Source organism: Canis lupus, chromosome 31 (genome assembly GCF_011100685.1).
Source record: "Canis lupus familiaris isolate Mischka breed German Shepherd chromosome 31, alternate assembly UU_Cfam_GSD_1.0, whole genome shotgun sequence".
In the NCBI taxonomy this organism is placed as follows: domain Eukaryota; kingdom Metazoa; phylum Chordata; class Mammalia; order Carnivora; family Canidae; genus Canis; species Canis lupus.
Genome location: NC_049252.1, coordinates 5,575,854 through 5,595,604, shown reverse-complemented (window position 1 = coordinate 5,595,604; position 19,751 = coordinate 5,575,854). Strand labels below are relative to the sequence as shown.

Sequence of the window (19,751 nt, the reverse complement as noted above, 5' to 3'; positions counted from 1 at the left end):
TATCTCTTTTCTATATGCTTTTACTTAGCATTATAGCTATGATTCAGTTTTATTTCTAAGATTATACACTTTAATTTGATAAGTATTATGATTCTATTAAGTGTATAAAAATAATTATATAGTGACAATGATCACTTTATTTGATAAGGCATCAAGCCATATTTATTATCACATTCTTCATAGTTTTATGCAAAATTTCTGTCTAGTATATTCTCAATAAAATAATAATTTTATTACATATGTTTAAATTAAAAATATATGGCAACAAAATAGTTATATCCGTTAATCAAGTCACAAACTTATAAAAGATTCCAGAGAAATTTGGAGAATTTTAATTAGTAGAATTAATAAAATCTAGTAGTTTAATCCAACCCTCCACACCAAAAAGAAATACTTGCCAAGCAAATACAAATATTTATCTTCAGGGTTGTGGTTCCTACTTTAAGGAAGAGCCAACATATTACATAATCATTGGCCATAAGTAGGCACTCAATAAATGTTGCCTGAATGGATGCCAGTAACAAATTCTGGACTTTTGGCTCTCTCCTTTTCTTCCCCCCTACTTCAGGCATGCAGGCATGCCTTAGCCTTCTGCTGACATTACATAGAAGAAGTTACAATTAATTAGGTCACAGTTTATCCTACATTGGCTTTATTTTAGTCTTTTTAATGAGATTTGAGAAGCACCCTTGTGTAATTATTCTCACATTTAGGAACCATCTGTTAGAATGGGTCACTTCTGCAGATGGCTAATCTCATTAATTTATGTTGAATCTTTCCAGCTTCAATATCAGAATGAAATTCTCCTACTAGTTACCAATCTTTGGAGGAACACCTCATTTGGAGTCTTCAGCCATCTATGAGCTGGAGAAGGAACTAAATGTACCCTGATTTATATGTAAATTTATTTTACAATGAGAATGATTCACATCATATGAAGTACAAGTCAAATTGACTCCACATTTATATAGCCTATTGTTACTCCCCATGGAGAGCCAGCATGCCATTTAAAAAGGTGGTAATTTGAGACTTAATTAGTATTGACTCAAATGGTGACTCATGACAACTGTGTTCTTTCAGAAATGACAAATGATGAATACTATTGAATTCTTACATTTTCATTCAATTCTAAACATTGGCAATAGCAGAGTTTGAACCCTGCATGAAAGTATGTCCACACTTATCTATAAAGAACAGTATTTGGTCTGTACCTTTCAGTTACTTCATCTTTCTACTGGTCAAACAGTAATGTTATTAAAAAAGTCCTAAATTGTATATTTTGCATAAATGGCACTGAGCAGTTGCACATATACACTAAGTAAGCCAGAACATTCAAGGATTTTAAAGAAAGGTGACATAACCCTGATTTATCAGAGCATGATATCATAACATATATTTTTTTTCATAAAAGAAAGTTACTGTCACGAAATTAGTAATATTCTGAAGAGAGATCACTAAATGTTAGTTTAAGTGATGTTTTGTAGAGATATTCTTACCACGTTGAGGAAGCTCCCCTCTATTCTTAGTTTACTGAGAGTTTTTATTATAAATGGATGTTGGATTTTGTCAAATGCATTTTCTACATCTATTGTTATGACTATGTTTTTTTCCCTTTCTTCAACATGCTGATTGTTATAGATTATATTAATTGATTTTCAAATGTTGAATCAGTGGTACATATCTGGACTAAATCCTATTTGGTGGTGGTATATAATTATTTTCACATGTTGTTGGATTTGATTTGATAATATTTGTTAAGAATGTTTGCATCTGGGGGATCCCTGGGTGGCTCAGCAGTTTAGCGCCTGCCTTCGGTTCAGGGCATGATCCTGGAGTCCCGGGATCCAGTCCCACATCAGGCTCCCTGCATGGAGCCTGCTTCTCCCTCTGCCTGTGTCTCTGCCTCTCTCTCTCTCTGTGTCTCTCATGAATAAATAAATAAAATCTTAAACAAAAAAAGAATGTTTGCATCTATGTTCATGGGAAACGTTGGAGTGTGGTTGTTTTTCTTATAGTCTTTGTCTGGTTTTAATAGAGGGTAATGCTGACCTCATAGAATGAGTTAAGAGGTAAATCTGCTTTTGTATTCTGAAAGAAAAAGTAGGTAATTGGTGTGATTTTTTCTTAAGTAATTCACCAGTGAGTCTACCTGGGCTGGGTACTTGCTGTTTTTTAAGGTTATTAATTGTCAATTCAATTTCTTTAATAAATACAGGCCTAATCAGATTGTTTATTTATTCTTATGTGAACTTTGGCAGATTATTTCTTTCCTGGAATCCTTTCATTTCACTGAGGTCATAAAATTTATGGACCTACCTAGAGTTGTCCATAGCATTCCCTTATTACCCATTTAATGTTCATGAGACCTGTAATATTGCCGCCTCTCATTTCTGATATTAGTAATTTATGCCCTCTTTGCGTGTACATGGTTTCCCATCATGACTATGCTATTTTCTTCATAAATATATTACCATAATGTATTATAGACAACTGTCCTCTCCAGATTCTCTTACAATAGTTTCATTTAAAATTTCACAAATTAACATTAATTGTCCTTTTTTAATTATTATTATTTGTATGTCTGAGAGACTAGGTTTCCTCAAATACATAAAGCAGTCCTGAAAAAAGACATGGCTCACAATATAGAAATAAATTTTTATCAGTTCAGAGTCTTTCCTGGTTTTATGTTACTGATCTATAGTAACTAATCAGCAATACTTTAAACTTTTCCTTGTGGTGAATAATTTTCCCTTCCTAAGCTGGAATGGATATAAAATGAGAAAGACATTAGCAGAAACGGAAGATATCTTCATTGGCTTGTGTGATTGCATTAATGCACGGGAAAGACAAGGAATCTGATTCTGATTTTGGATTGGCTCTATGGGGAGACATTGCCAACCTGGGAGCAAAGGCAATGATGGAATGGCTTTCTGGATCTTGAAAGTTCCCCCTTGGAAGGGCATTGTGCATTTTTGCTTTAATTTATTTGTCTCGAGTAAACAACAGAGGCATTTCTGATTTTAATGAGGTAGAAAGTAAAATCCCTTACAGAAAGGAGCATTCCAATATCATGTCTAGGCTTGATGAATGGCATGAGAGATTGAACTTTTTTATAAATTCGGATAGCAAAATATTTGAGAAGAGTTACAGAATCAATTTCAGGACCCAGAATTAACATATCTAAAATAGTTATGTCTAAATAGTAGGGTAACATACCTTAAAATTATTAAATATTAAGAATTTGTTTCAATGAGTTTTCTAGTTAATTATGAAATCTATTCTAAAAACATGTCTTCTTGATACTTGACACAAAACTAGTTTTTTGGTGCCTTGTCTTTATAATCTTATAGTCCTAAATGAATAATGGTAGAATGAAAGAAGTAAATGAAAGAAGGAAGAAGATACAAAGAGAGAGAGATAGATAAAGAGGAGAAAGGATAGGGATAAAGGAAAGAAGGAAGGAAATAAGGAAGGAAGAGGAGAAAGGAGAAGAAAGAAGAGATAAGAAAGTCATAGGAAAAAAAAAAACTTCTCATATGTGTTGTAGCGTGAATAACTGTCCTGGTTTCTCTAGACCCCCTTACATGTGGAATTTTCAGTGCTAAAACTGGGAAAATATGGGACAATGATCAATTTATTTGAACATCTGGTAAAGAATGTGCAGCATTGAGGAATAGAAAGAACATGTTTGCCTGCCACAGTTTCCTGTGTGACTTTCACAGTTTCCTGTGAAAGACAGACATACCATTCCTGGGTCAGAGACAAAAGACTCTGTTATTCATAACAAAGGATAGAGTGTGAATATTGACATTTCCATGTATCTGTGACCTGATCTTAATCCCCACAGGTGACATGAAAAGTGTAAGGGTGCATATGCACATAAGTGGTGAATTGTGTTACAAGCAAAGAACTCTGAACTTAGGGAGCCCAAGCCATTTAAAATAGGCAAAAATCAGATTTTTGTCCCAGAGGGAAACAGATAATCAGGAATATAGATAGTGTCTCTGCAGGCAAGACATGCAGAACTGCAACAGGCCCATGAAGAATTGTCTCCCATCAATTTTTCTAGATTTTTAAACCTGTTATGGGATGTACTGTAGCATTTTGAAGGAATCTTGAGAAAGAAAATTCAATATTTTCTCCTTTATAATGTAATTAATTTTTTAATGTATAGGTATTGCAATCTTTGACATAAAGAATAGTTATGTAGGGACTTAGGACAAGCATCTAAGAAAATAAAATTGCTCTTAGTCATACATATACACACATAAATTACAACCATGACCTCACAGACTATGATCCATACAGACTGTGGTCCACAGAGTCAGGAGTGGTTGGAGGATAGTGATGCTGCGTTTATAAATAAAAAATTATTCAGAGCTTCCTAAGTTGCCTACATATTGCTCTTGAAATGATAGCAAGTCCTGTAAATGCAAGCGGGCTTATTTTCTTTGTCTGAGGTGTTTCTGGGAGATTGGGTTACCCATTGCACAGGATAGTAGGCTTGACATTCTGTCGTATGCCTTCTCTACAACCTAGTTTTCTTTGTTCAATTTGCCTAAGGCTGTACTTTCAGCTGCCCAAAGAGGCTCACATAGCCTTGTGATATACAGTAATATTGCTGAGTACTGATGGGTTCTTGATTTGCCTCTTTTACATCCTCAATAATTAACATGATTTTATATCTGTTTTCAGATACAACATATCATAAGGCAATCGTCCTCAAGTAGAGATTTTTCCCCCATGGGACATTTAGGAATATCTGGAGACGCTTTTTGTTGTCATAATAGGAAAGAAGGTTTCTACCACTAGCATCTAGAGGGTAGAGGGCAGAAATGTTGCAAAGCACCCTACAATACACAGCACAGTCTTTCACAATGAAGAATTATCTGACCCCAAATATTGATAGTACCAAGGTTGAGAAACCCTGCTATAAAGTACTATAAAGTATATTGTTAGCCACTTTTAATTTGATACTTAAGTATTATGATTCTATTAAGTGTATAAAAATAATTATTCTCATGTGTTTTGTGTTGTTATCCCTTTTGTTTGTGTATGCATGTCGAGAGGAAGCTATCAGGTTTCTACAGTGTGAATTGCTAACCCATATATCAGATATATCAGATAAAGAATGGTTGTTTACCTAGAAGTGATTTAAAATATACAGGACTACAAACTGTTGTATGTTTGGCTGTTAAAAGCCTTTTCACTACATCCATTTCTGTAAGACTGAAGAACTAAGCTTGAGTCAGGAAGAGGTTTGTGAGGTGCTAAATCTAGTGGATTTTTAATTATTTAAGATGTACCTTTCAAAAAATAGATCTCTCAATAACCTGGGGACTATTACTATTATTTTATTTGCCACACCAGATGCTTTATGGTCTGCATTGCATTTGCTGACACTTTAATCATTAAATATTTCTCAGTTTATCATATTTTAACATGGGGCATCAAAACCTTTAAAATTTATTCTATTCAGCATGTATTTGGGCAATAAGTATCAGAAGGTCTATTATTATTGGCAGATGGATTCAACAGAAAGTATAATTCAAGGATAAAAAGTTTTATCAATGGCCAAGGATATTTTGGCTGCTGTTACAGATGCCTAGAATCTATAGTTTCTGTCCTAGTGGTAAGTATTTGGAGCAAGTAGGGGTTCAGAGTGTTAATCTATTTAGACAACAATCTAATTGCTGCTCCTTCGCTTGAAGCCATAAAGCTTCATTTGAATCTGACATTCCATCTGTTAATCTCCTTGAAATTTCAGATAAACAAACTGAAAGAAATCAATCACCATCCCACAGCATGCTCTATGAGTTTCAGGGATTCCTGGGAGGCCACAAAATTGTTGAGTTGTGATCACCAATCTAAAATTGGAGTTCAATTACAAGGTAGGAAGAAAATAGAAAGGACAAGAATTATCACTACTGAAACATATATGGAGCCATTTGTGGGTGAATTTCAAACTCTGCAGCCTGTTATCTTTAATTTCTGAAATTAGGATAAATTTTTGGAAGTTATAGTGGATGTTTCTTCCCTTATCTTGCTGGGTTTGTCCTGAAAACTTATTTTAGAAAATTGGTCAAGTAACAAGTTGCATGTGGCTTGCTCTGGACATAGTAACCAAACTAAGCTTACCAAACTAAGATGGAGTTAGTCAAATGAAGGAACATCAGAGTTTTAAGTAGATTTCCCTAGGGATTGTCAGCATGTTGTTGAAGTGTGGAGTTGTGGACTATGGGCAGTCAACAATATTTATTTACAAGTTACACTATTGCAAAATAGGTATACTATCCAGACACTCTACACTATTTTTTGTAAGGCTGGTCTGGTTTCAGAGACATTTTTTCACTGTTTCTTATTTTTTGGACTTTGTTTAGCCACCTAAAGAAAGCCTGCTTATGGCACAGTTTACATCAAATCCAGTCAAAGCTGTATATTTGTTTTTCAATAAAAAAATACAATCCCCACCCTATCCTCCTCCCAATAAACTTCCCCCTGCCCCCATTAACAGGGGTACATTCATCCCTTAGTGATTGTGAATTTTGGCCACTAACAACTCCCAAGTGCTCTCTCATCACTTTCAGGCAGAAGTGGGTATTCTTGCAAGAGAGTCTTCCCTGAGCTCCCTCTACCTCACCCTGGGTCTCCTGTGGCCCTGCTTACCTGTCACGAGGTACAAACATTTGGCCAACTTGCATCTAGGTGGAACTCTGTGGTGTAATTTATGGATCAGAGGTTCCTGTGGAATCAAGGCTAAGCTATAGGTTAGCAAATAACACATTACTTAACACCCCCTCCAACACAGGCTCAAATATGTTTATCCTACTTTCCTCACTCCTTCTCCTGAGAGCTTTCCTCTAATTAATTTCTTCAATTAGAATTCCCATCTCAGTTTCTGCTTCTTAAGACCTGAAAGTACCTACTAATAGAAGCAGGGATATTATTATACATGTATCTTATTCTTTATATAATTACCTGTTCTCAACAAAATTACAATATCAATAGCTAATATTGATTAGTAGTTTTCTCTATTCTGTGCACTAAGCCAATTACATAAATATATCTTCTGAATTTATATCATCAAAACACTATAATTGGTAAATGCTATTTTTATACTATTTTACATTTGAGTAAACTGAGGCAGACAGAAATTAGGTAATTTGCAGAATAAATGAAATAAGTGAAATATATGTTTTTTTGCTTTGCAGAATGTTTTATGTTCTATATACAAAAGAAATAAATATTAGATTTAAGTCAGTATAGTATTTATTAAGATGCCAGTTATGATGGATAGATGATAAGTATTATAGAGAAAAATAACACATATTAAGGGAGATTGGGATATGAGTGTGTGCGTACTTTTGAGTATGTTTGCTGATAAGGGGTAGGGGATTGCTTGCTATGTTTTGCAGTTCTTTTTATTAAGGAGACACAGAGCTGAGGCATGAAACAAGTAATAGTGAGTGACCTATGCAGATGTATTGAAGAAAAACATTCTAGGCAATGGAACAGAGAATCCAAAGACACCAACTAGCTGATGTGTTTGACAGTGCCAAGGCTGCTACATAGGCATGAGCAAGGGTGAAGAGAATGAGAACAGAAAAGACATTTTCTTATATTCTAGGTGAGATGTAATACAAGTGACATCTTGAACATAACGGGGACATAAACTTTCCTATAATTCATAAGGGACCCTCAGGTTGTGTGTGGTTCAAGAAGCAAGAAAAGAAGTTAGAAGATGTATATCATTGTTTAGGAGAGATAGAGGGTAGCTTGGATCAGTGTTAGGATTCTGACACCAATTCTGATATGTGATTTTTCCCCCATACCAAACAGTTCTCTGACATCGAGTGCCCTACAATTCACTCAGTTTTGACACTACCTGGTGATAGCATCAGATCCCACAGATTAAGGGCTCAGTCCTACAAGATGCCCCCACCCCTCTACTCCTACTTTAAAAGTCAATTGCAAGTCCACATTATATCATTTGAGCTTCTGACTAATGGCTATAGATTAGAGATCCCAACAAATTCCTCCTTGATTTGGATTAATTTGTTAGAGTGGTTCACAAGTCAGAGAATCATTTTACTTCCTAGATTTCTGGAGGATTATGAAAGGATATAACTCAGGAATAGTCAGATTGAAGAGGTTCATAAAACAAGGTAGGAGCACTTCCATGCCCTCTCTGAGCATGCTCCCTCCCCAAATCTCTATGTGTTAATCAATTCAGAAGCTCTCCAGACCCCATTCTATTGGGTTATTATGGAGACTTACTCACCTAGGGATGGTGAGTTAAGTTGTTGGTCATTGGTAATTGAACCAAACCTCTGGCCCTCCACCTCCTCTCTCTTACCTGAGGACTGGTAGGACTGAAATCTCCAACCCTCTTATCACCAATTTGGGTCCCCTTGGCAGCCAGCCCTATCTCTGGGTTACCTAGGGACTTTCTGAGTCACCTCATTAACTTAACAAAAGGTGCCTTTATTTCACTTAGGAAATTCCAAGGGTTTTTTGCAGCTTTTTTGCCAGGAAAAGGGATAAAAACCAAATATGTATTTCCTTTTATAAATTATAGTATTACAAACGTGATGTGGAAATTGTAAGACATCATGTTCTAAATATATTCTGAATCAAATATTTATTTATATAAGGAGTTAAGCAAGATTATTTTTTTTCCTGATGAGCTGCCCTGATAATTTTTCTGAAGGAGGCACCTGCCAATATTGACCTAAGCCTTAATAACCTTTCTTGGCCTATAGGTTGAAATATAGAACTCAGAATGGCTGACTGCCAGGATTCCAGGCAAGATAGAAAGAACTCTGCATAATACAATGAGAAGAATTAGGACCTGGGGCATGAAGCAGGTAGGGGTTTAAGGAAGAGACAGAGCATTGGATGGGGAGCCAGATGACATAATGCTGATTGCTACACCAGAGATTCCTCCCCACTGTTTCCAAAATCTTCAATGTTCCTACAAAAGTTTTGAGGTAATTGAATTTCTTGTGGAGAGGCAGCTGTTTCAAAACTAGGTTGACACAGGGATATAGCTAGGCAGCATCAGGGACAAAACAGTGGGGAGGCTTCCTGCAGTTCTGGGGTTATTAGAAACTTAAGGAACAGTCAGTGAACTGAGTTCATTAGTCAGTTTGACAGTCCCTTCACCACCAAATCCCATACACATCCCAAACAGTTATGCATCCTTGTGGCTCCATCGTTAATAACAGAAAATTTACATGTTTTTCTAGTGGGCATTTATAACTGGATGTTGTACAGTTCTAACCTTTCTGATATCAGTTTCATGCTTTGTTCACTACTCTGTCTCTCTCCATTCTCCTCCTCTCTCTCTCAACAAGGGAAGGAATTCAGCAAACCAGTAGAGCAAAGTTTTCTAATGTATTTTCTTTAGGGAAGAAAGAAAAGAGGTTTACTTGTAGGGTAAACCTGTGGTATGGAAATAAACCTAGACTACCACCTGAAGCATGTTCTACCAATTTTTTTGGGGGGAGGGGTGGGCAAAACACATTCCTATTAAAAATTCTGGGGACTGGGGGATCCCTGGTGGCTCAGAGGTTTGGCGCCTGTCTTTGGCCCAGGGCGCGATCCTGGAGTCCTGGGATCGAGTCCCGCATCAGGCTCCCTGCATGAAGCCTGCTTCTCCCTCTGCCTGTGTCTTTGCCTCTTTCTCTCACTCTCTCTCTGTGTCTATCATAAATAAATAAATAAATAAATAAATAAATAAATAAATAAATCTTTAAAAAAATAAATAAATAAAAATAAAATAAAATAAAATAAAATAAAATAAAATAAAATAAAATAAAATAAAATAAAATAAAATAAAAATTCTGGGGGCTGGGCAGCCCGGGTGGCTCAGCAGTTTAGTGCTGCTTTCAGCCCAGGGCCTGATCCCGGAGACCCCGGATCAAGTCCCATGTCAGGCTCCCTGCATGAAACCTGCTTCTGCCTCTGCCTGTGTCTCTGCCTCTCTCTCTCTCTCTCTCTCTGTGTCTCTCATGAATAAATAAATAGAATCTCAAAAAAAAAAATTCTGGGGACTATTTCTGGATGTCTAGACAACCACACATTTAGAAATATGAAGTTACTTCAGATTGTTTGCTTGATACTCTTCATGAAGATAGTAGTTCACAATGGAAAAAATGTTAAATTTAATGGACACACATGTTTTTTGATAACCTGTACATCTATGCATTGCTCTATAGGAATAGGTGATAGGAGGGAAACAAGTCAAGAGCATACACATGTCTGAAAATATAAATACTTAATGTGACACTTAGGCAAAATAAAATGACATATCTAGTTAATTTTTACCTGTGATTTGCTATCATGACCTATACATGAATTTAATGAACAATAATATGGAGCACAGCATATCTCATATAATTTTGTTTACCTATACAGCTTATCTAGAGATTGTAAGGGGAAACAAAGTATTCTTAAATTCTTTAATAAAGTTTCAAAAGTACTTAATATTGGTTTATTTTAAATGTAACATCATGCTGTAAGAAAAAATTTTATTTTATGACATTATAAAAGCAGCAGGAACATAGACTATGCATAAATTCCAGTAACGTTTATGTTGATTATCTCAGTGAAATCCAATATCACAATCACATCATCAAATAATGAGATTCAAGAAAGCATTATTGTTCAAACAGGTAGCTCAGTGGGATCAAAATAAATGTAAAAGAGTGCAGCCATTGTTTCCCAATAATAGCAAGAATGTAACAAATAACCTTTGCAGAGGGACAAAATGACATTCTTTATAAATGCTTTTAATTTGTAATAACAAAAAAAATCCTATTAACTCTAAAATGATAGATTACACTTTGAAAGTCTCAGCAGTAGCTTGAACCAACTTAAAGCAGAGCATTATCATTTATTAGCTTACACATTGGAGGAGCTTGGTGGGCAGTCTGAGACTATTGCAACAGTTCTAAGCACCACAACTTTTTTTTTTTTTTTAATAAGAAGATGCCAATTTAATGCTCTATCACCAAAAAGTAAGTATATATTTCTATTAATATACTGTAATAGCTACCATCAGTGGGGGAAACAAAATCTAATTTTATTATGATGTTATTGGAAGAAAAAAATGAAATAAAAATTCGAAGTAACAGTGCATACCTCTTATTAATGACTTTTAGGTATACTGTATGATAGAACTCTGGCCACATAATACTTACTAAATTTTATAATTTTTTTCAACTTTTCCATATTTTTTTCCTAACAACAACCACAATACAGATTTTTTTTTTAAGATTTTATTTATTTATTCATGAGAGACAGAGAGAGGAGGCAGAGACACAGGCAGAGGGAGAAGCAGGCTCCATGCAGGGAGCCTGAGGTGGGACTACATCCCAGGTCTCCAGGATCAGGCCCTGGGCTGAAGGTGGCTAAACCATTGAGCCACCCAGGCTGCCCCACAATGCAGTATTTAAGAGGTAATATAATAGCCCCCCTAGTTTAAAAAATATGGAGACATTGTCAGTGTATTGTGTAATGGACATACTAGCTTTCATTAATTGTATTTTTGACAATTATAGTCTTACACTTGTTACTGATTTCTTTATATGTTCAATGCCCTTAAATGCATCATTCATCTTATTATATGTGGGAAGCCTAATTATGGCATTACAAGAGATTTTTTTAAATCTATTGAACAAACAAAACAATGGAAGGTGAATAATGTCTAAAATTTTCAAATTAGAGTTGATTTAATTTATGTTATAATACATGCATACCTATATCCATATATATAGCTGAATCTTCATAAAACATCAGTACATATTCAATCCTTAAGGGTTTGTCAGTCATGAATTTTTAATATAAAATAGTCTCTTAAATTACTTTATTCTCTTAAATTTTTATATAATTAACATCACTAATCTAGAAACAGTACAGAAGTTAAGAATGGAAACAGGAGGAAATTTCTGAAGGAAAATTAAAACAAAGAGAAAGGAATAAAGCAAAAGAAAGGGAAGGGAAGGTTATTTCAGACAAGACAATGAAAATAGGTAAGAGAGAGATGAAAGGACAGCAGTTTCCTGTTTAATGATTGGGCATAAACATCATGTCCACCCATAAAATCATCTGATTCATTCTAGAATCACAAGATTTTTGTCTATTAATAGGTGGGGAGAGCTTGTTCAGTAACTAAATTTCTTTGTAAAACAGTCAAATATAGAATTATCTTATCCTGAACTATAGACTATGGTGGCTCATTTTATTGCAGTCTGCATCCTACAAACTTTTACTATTTCAAAATGCAGAGGAAAGACAGGCAGATGGCAAGAAGAACTGAAACTGTCCAAATTATTGAATGAAATTACATATTGGGAGATAAAAAAAAGTCATGTATTTTTAGATTTGCTTTATAAAGGAGTCGATTTTAATGTTAAGCATAGAGTAAAATTAATTTCCAGGCAGAAAGAGAATAATTTTATTGATAGAAAAGGAGAAGATGCTCAAAGTATTACCTTACTGAGTGTTGTATGCATGAGTTATCCCAAGTCAGTATTTGAACTGAACTGAAAAGGCCAAAAATATGACAGAGGAAAGATAAATTTGGAAGTTATGTGAAAACAAGCAAGTCTCAAAAAAAAAAATAAGATCTAAAAATAAATGGCTGCAAAGAATGTGATACTACAAAATATTTCGGGGAAAACTGAGGAATAAAAAGAATTGAAAATGTGATGGCTGGGCGCCTGGGGGGTCAGTCAGTTAAGTGTGTCTGCCTTCGGCTCAGGTCATAATCTCAGGGTTCTTGGAATCAAGCTTTGGGTGGGGCTCCCCACTCAGTGGGGTGTCTGCTTCCCCCTCTGTTCCCCCTCCTGCTCATGTGCACTCTCTCTCTCTCCCTCTCTCAAAAATAAATAAAATCTTCAAAAAAAGAAAAAGAGGGTAGAATACTCGGGGGTAAAGATACAAAATTAGGAGGTGAACCTTCCTGAATTTTGAGGGATAGGTGACAAACTGAAAAACTAGGACATGGATCTCTCTTTCTCTTTTTTTTTAAAGATTTTATTTATTTATTCACGAGAGAGAGAGAGAGAGAGAGAGAGAGAGAGACTTGCAGAGGGAGAAGCAGGCTCCATGCGGGCCCGATGCTGGACCCGATCCGGGGTCTCCAGGATCAGGCCCTGGGCGGAAGGTGGTGCTAAACCGCTGAGCCACCTGGGCTACCCGTTATTTCTACTTAATAACAAATGCTCCAGTTTGGCTTCAGTTGAAGAACAATAATGGGTAAATGAATAGTTACCCTTTGAAACTATGAACAGTCAATTTTTTGTTTATTCAATTTCAGTGTGCATTAATTTCAACATAAAAAAAATTCCCAGAAAAATATTTTTGATTGAAAATTTTAAAAAGCCCTGACACATATTAGATGTTGCAGATACAGTATTTCTTACCTAATCATGTAGCAGTTCATAAAGCATGTGTCTAAATATGAAAAAGAAATATTTTTTTAAAAGACAAGTTCATAACTAGTGTATACATAGAAAACCACCGGCTTCATTTGATACTTGCTGTTATAGCAAGATTTTCACTGCTGTTTCCAGTGGCAATGGTCCTTGGATTGCCCAACCATAGGTTCACAATATGTTTGTCTTCCTCTCTCTAAACGTCTTGACACTCTTGCCAGTGTGACATAATTTCTTTTGGGTCTTCTAATCCATTGTGCTGCCAGCATGATAGAGAAGAAGCAATGCCAATGCAACATACAAAGGGCTTTTTCAATGCTGATTTTATGGAAAGAAGGTAATAGTTTATTTATTTTTTTAATAGAAAGTTATCTAGGAATGTCAAAAGGTAGCAATGATGTAACTTTTAGTTACATCTTAGTTCTCTATCTCTTCTTCATTGCTAGCACTAGTTCTCTATGTGATTGTTCTCACATTTTCTGTCCACTAAGTAAAATTTAGTTCTGTAATACTAAATGCTATAAAAAATCAAAATATTCTAAAAAATTAAAATTCTAGAGAATGAGACTTACATCAGTTTTTATAATTTTCTGTTTACCCAAACATAAGTATAATTCAATGATGAACTGATAAAGTTGATAGGGACTTGGAAACCCTCTGGATCAAATTACATATTTTTTTGAAATAATGTTTTAGAAATTACTGAGAGCACTTTTTGCCTACTCTGTCCATTTGCTCTTTGTGTATGTATGTTTGTGCGTTCAGAATGTTCTACTTTGTTTTAAATATAAAATGAGGGACCCCTGGGTGGCTCAACGGTTCAGCGCCTGCCTTTGGCCCAGGGTGTGATCCTGGGGTCCTGGGATGGAGTCCCATATCGGGCTCCCTGTGTGGAGCCTGCTTCTCCCTCTGCCTGTGTCTCTGCCTCTCTCTCTCTCTCTCTCTCTCTCTCTCTCTGTGTCTCTCATGAATAAAAAAATGAATCTTTTAAAATAAATAAATAAATAATGAAAATCTCTGAACACATGCCACTTAGGAATTAGATTTAATGATATCAAATTATTTCAGAGGAATGCATGTATACAGATATATATCAGCTACCACTTTTTGACTTTTTGGAAACAGATTTGAACATCTTTATGAAGAAAGATGCTATATTGAGTCATCTTTCTTCTACTTCATCCTTTTTTCTTTTTTTTGTGGTTTGTCCATTTACTTTTTTATCTATAAAATATCTATTTTTATTATTATTTCACTACTAAATTATTATTTCTTGAAGTTATGTATTTGTATGATCTTTGTTTATACTTTAATTTATCCATCAATTTGTTTATGCCTTTAGCTTACCAGCAACCATTTCATGAATAACTACTGTGTACTAGACTTTGTGCTTTATGATGAGTGCATTCAATTTTAGTGATAAGATTAAGTCTACTAAATTTTTAATAGACTTTACTTTTAGAGCTGTTTTGATTTCATAGCAGAATCAAATGGAAAGTCTAGAAACTCATATATAGATAGCACTTGCCTCCACACATGCTTAGCATTTCTCATTATCAACATTCCCCACTAGACTGGCACATTTGTACAATTTTACATTTGTAACCTACACTGACTCATCGTTATCACCCACAGTCCAGAGTTCACTCTTGATGTTGAACATTCTATAGGTTTGGACAAATTTATAATGATATACATTCACTAGAAGATATTTTAAGATAACTTCTTGAGATGTTATTTATTCTCCATCCCCTGTGTCCTTTCACTGACACCAACACTACACCAATGCTTCTGAGAGTAGCCACAGAATTCAGTAAGCACTGCTTTCAAGAGGAGACAGACATTGTTAAGGACAAAGTGTCAAATAGCCGTTTGAAAATCATAGCAGAGTCAAGAGCCTTGATAGTCAAAGTACTTTGGATTTGCAAAAGCCAGGGTCTGTGAGACAAGTCCCAAAGCATTGTGTGGATGGTAAACAGCCCCAAACCTGAAGGTCAAGTTTAACTCAAGAATTATTATTATTTTTTAATTTTTTAAATTTTTATTTATTTATGATAGTCACACAGAGAGAGAGAGAGGCAGAGACACAGGCAGAGGGAGAAGCAGGCTCCATGCATCGGGAGCCCTACGTGGGATTCGATCCCGGGTCTCCAGGATCGCGCCCTGGGCCAAAGGCAGGTGCTAAACCGCTGCGCCACCCAGGGTTCCCTAACTCAAGAATTATTGAGCAAGAAAAAATGAAGAAATTTGTAAGACACGTTACCTGACTGGATTATTTGAAAATTTCACAAGTGGAAAGCTTTGAAGAATTGAAATGACTGTCAGCTTCATTGGCTTCATTTTCAGTACCAAAGCACATGTCAGGACCCTTTGACGTTTAATCACTATCACATAGAAGATTGAGAGATAATGGCAGAAGGAAAATCCTTCTAAATGGTTACTCAACCAATATGGAAATTTAATCAATAAATAACTAAATATTTTGCAAATTGTCAAGATTATGGTCTGTGCCATTATTAGAAAGGAATTTGAGCAATTAGATTATTATAAAGCAATAAACTTACTTTATAAGTAAGTTTTTAAGAAGAGTTAGCATACAAAGTTAACAGTTCCTAACCACAAAATGGGAATCATTTTTTGAAAGGAAATACATCTAAAAAATAGGAGCCAGGGATCCCTGGGTGGCGCAGCAGTTTAGCGCCTGCCTTTGGCCCAGGGCGCGATCCTGGAGACCCGGATTGAATCCCACGTCGGGCTCCCAGTGCATGGAGCCTGCTTCTCCCTCTGCCTGTGTCTCTGCCTCTCTCTCTCTCTCTCTCTCTGTGACTATCATAAATAAATAAAAAAAAAATAAAAGCCAGCTTTAAAAAAAAAAAAAATAGGAGCCAGAGAATTTGGATCCAATTACTTTTTTTTCCCCTCCACATAGTCTCATAGTGATGGTTATTATCACTTTATATCCACTTAATGTTTGACTCTCTTTTCAAGATCACTTTAACCATATTACTTTTTACCTTCTGATCTCTCACTCCTGGAATTTAGCATTAAGTAGCAGGATTCTAATTATAATTTACTTGGACAATCTGGCTTATCTTGATTTTGGTTTCTACCCTCTCAGTTCTGGTTGGGTGATTGGCTGTGGGATGGGAAGAAACAAGTGGTTGTGTTTATTTTATAAATATGGAGATTAGAATGAATTTTATCAGGGGATGGACAATTCTCAAGAGGATCTCAGTTGAATGAGGAAGCTAAGTTCATTATAACTTTATAATAACATTCCCTCATGAAACTGAATTCTAAAAAATACATAATAGGACATACACTCAAAAATCTTATAAACATTTTATATCATATATAATAGAAACACGTTTTCTTTCTTTCTCAGTATGGAGAAACCTTTTTGAGACCTAATTCCCAAAACAAACCTTATGAACTCAGTTTCTCTTGACAAGTGAGAAATGTTTTTCTCAGTTTATTTACAAGTTACATTAACAGTGGGATTTAGCTTTTTACACAACTGACTTGATTATTTTAACATTCAATTATCCTAAATCATCAGATAATTCAGACAAACGAAGATTTGGTCCATCTAGTTATTTTGATCACAAAGGATAGAAACATTAATCTGAGTTTACAGTGCAACTCTGAGGTTCCATAAACTAACATAAATATTAAGATTTTTATGTAGTAGGTAAAACATACAAGGTGTAACATATAATAAAGAGCTAAGTATAGGAATATATATATTCTAACATTTACCGTGAAGCTACTTTAAGTACTATTTTAAAATAACAAATATATAGACATATTTGAAATGATGTGCTATTTAGAGTACATTTCAGCTTTTGTGTGGCTAAATGTTTTAACAATAAAGGAAGCTGATAAAGTTTTCAAAATTACATGCTTTATTAACACATGAGTAAACTTATTAGAAATGATAATAAGGATAAATCCAACTTGATTATTTTATGTGTACTTTTTAAAAAATCTACAACTACAAATGTTTCAGATATACTGTCTTCCAATTTTTGTGATGATCTCATTTTAGTTTGCATCCTGTATCATATAAAAAAGTTACATATTTATATAAGGGATGATTCTGAAATAATATTAAAAGAGCAGGTGGTTGGGACTAGGGAGTCTCATTTGTGAATTTTTGTCCAATATCTGCAAGATTATCTTGCAAAATCTTCAAGAAAGAGGCAATTACCTATATATCTCCCCAGTAAAGACAGAGCATTCAGTAGAATGAATGATAGTAACCAGGGAGGTAAATGGGTTGTCAAACTCTGTCACCTTATCACTAAGGATTTCCTACATAAAAATGACAGGGAGGATATGTGATAACCTTAGACTTAAATGATAGTAGAGCAAAATATAGAAAAGGATAATCACCTCTATACAGTGAATCTGATTCATTCCTCAGTGTGGGAAGGTGAGCTGTCTTACAAGAGTCCGAGGTATTGTTACAGACTCAGAATAGTAAGGATGGCACATTTGTATTTGTATTGGTGAAGGGTGATAATTATTGTTCTAGGAGAATACTAATGCCTCTCCTCTCCAAAAGGCAGCTCAGAGTGGGAAGCCGACTGGCAACTATCCATCTGCTATGAATCAAAGAATGCCAGTTCTCAGTTCCACAGGACCAGTGGTTTTGCCTTAACTTCTATCAGATGATTAACTCCTCCAGATGAATGCATGGCAAATACAGGAAAATAAACAGACAAATATCGTACTATAGGATTGATTAAAATGATGCCCACTAAAGGATAACAAATAATCTATTGTTACATTTTTTCAGCTTAGCCATGGATTAATGTATATAAAGCCTGCTCAAAAGGCAATGAACACAAAATAAACACCTGTGAATAGAGGAAAGTATCAGTACATGTCCCAAATATGGGGTCATATTTGTGACAAGAGGGGTGATGTGTGGAAGGTATATATCTGGCTGTCCCACCTAAATTATTTGAGTATATAGAGCTTTATTTTGTTTTTAGAAAATCATAAATCTTTATTAAGCTTTAAAACTCCAAATGTGAGGATATTCTTACAGAAAATCTTCGCTCTATTGGTTTACCCAAGTGTCAACAGTAAAATTGTGAAGATCAGGTCTCTGTATACAGATAAGAAGTGTTCATCTTTTCCTAAGTCCAAGAATTTACTCACTTTCAGGTCTTCCTCCTGATATACTGACACAGAACATGAATTCTGAAAATAAGGTTAAACATAAATAATGGGTAAATATAAAAAGTTCTAATAATAAATTACTATACTAAAATATTATTTATTTTATGCTAGCCGTTTAAAAAACCATGTTAGGTAGTTCCTTCTAGTTTAATTTTAAAATAAGCATCTATTCAGATAAAATGTATCAGGAAAGAAACAAACTTATATAAACTTTATAACTCAGCTCTTCACAACTTCCCACTGTGAAATATAATGTGTCAGAAAAATACAATAATGTATAGTACCCTAAACTAAGTTACTATCTTATAAGTCCATTGTAGTTAATAACAATCTGTCCTTTAGCCTTGATGAAGAGCAAGAGCTATGGCTGCAAGGTTACTAAGGGGGCCAATGGAATCTTATTCGCAATTGACTTCTGCAATAGTCTTTACTGATAGAAAAGGGGGAAACTACTTTTTAAGATGGCTAAGAGCATTTTGACTCACAATGCCCTCCAGTTTTACTTTTAAATATTCATTTTACCACTATAATTATCATAAATGCAACATGCCTTTTAGCAGCAGAAAAAGATAGAGCACAAAGCATCCAGTGTTTCAAAGTTAGGAAAAGGAATTGTCTAGGTCAGGAAGAGCCATAGAAGTGATGCATTCTGTGGTTGACACATTTCAGCCATGATTTTTCAATACAGAATTGATTAAAGACAACCAAAATATTAATTTTCTCACCTTACACACACACACACACACACACACACACAGGCACACACATATATGAGTGTGTGTGTGTGTATATACATATATATATGAGTATATATATATATTATTGTAGAAACATATATATAATATAAAATATACCTTTTAAACTATTTAAATATAGTAAGTTATATTTTTAATAAGTAAGGTATATTTTTAATACACCTTTTAAATTATTATATATTTGTGATTATATATATAAATTATTGTGGAAACATATATTTAATATAAAATATACCTTTTAAACTATTTTTAAGTTTGGTGGCATTAAGTACATTCACATTTTTATATAAACATCACCACCATCCATCTCTACTTTTTTATCTTCCCAAACTGAAACTCTATCAATGAAATAATAACTCCCATT

At 34.8% G+C, this 19,751-nt stretch overlaps 1 long non-coding RNA gene across 2 annotated transcripts in view; it reads right to left on the bottom strand.

Moving 5' to 3' along the window:
* Positions 1-8,764, bottom strand: part of LOC111093502 — a 118,793-nt gene extending 110,029 nt beyond the window's left edge. For both annotated transcript variants that reach the window (XR_005382082.1, XR_005382081.1), the window contains exons 1-2: positions 8,357-8,764; positions 6,667-6,742 (exon numbers count right to left, since the gene is read on the bottom strand). This is a non-coding gene — a long non-coding RNA (uncharacterized LOC111093502). The remainder of the gene's footprint in view (positions 1-6,666; positions 6,743-8,356) is intronic.
* Between the last annotated feature and the right edge of the window lie 10,987 nt (positions 8,765-19,751).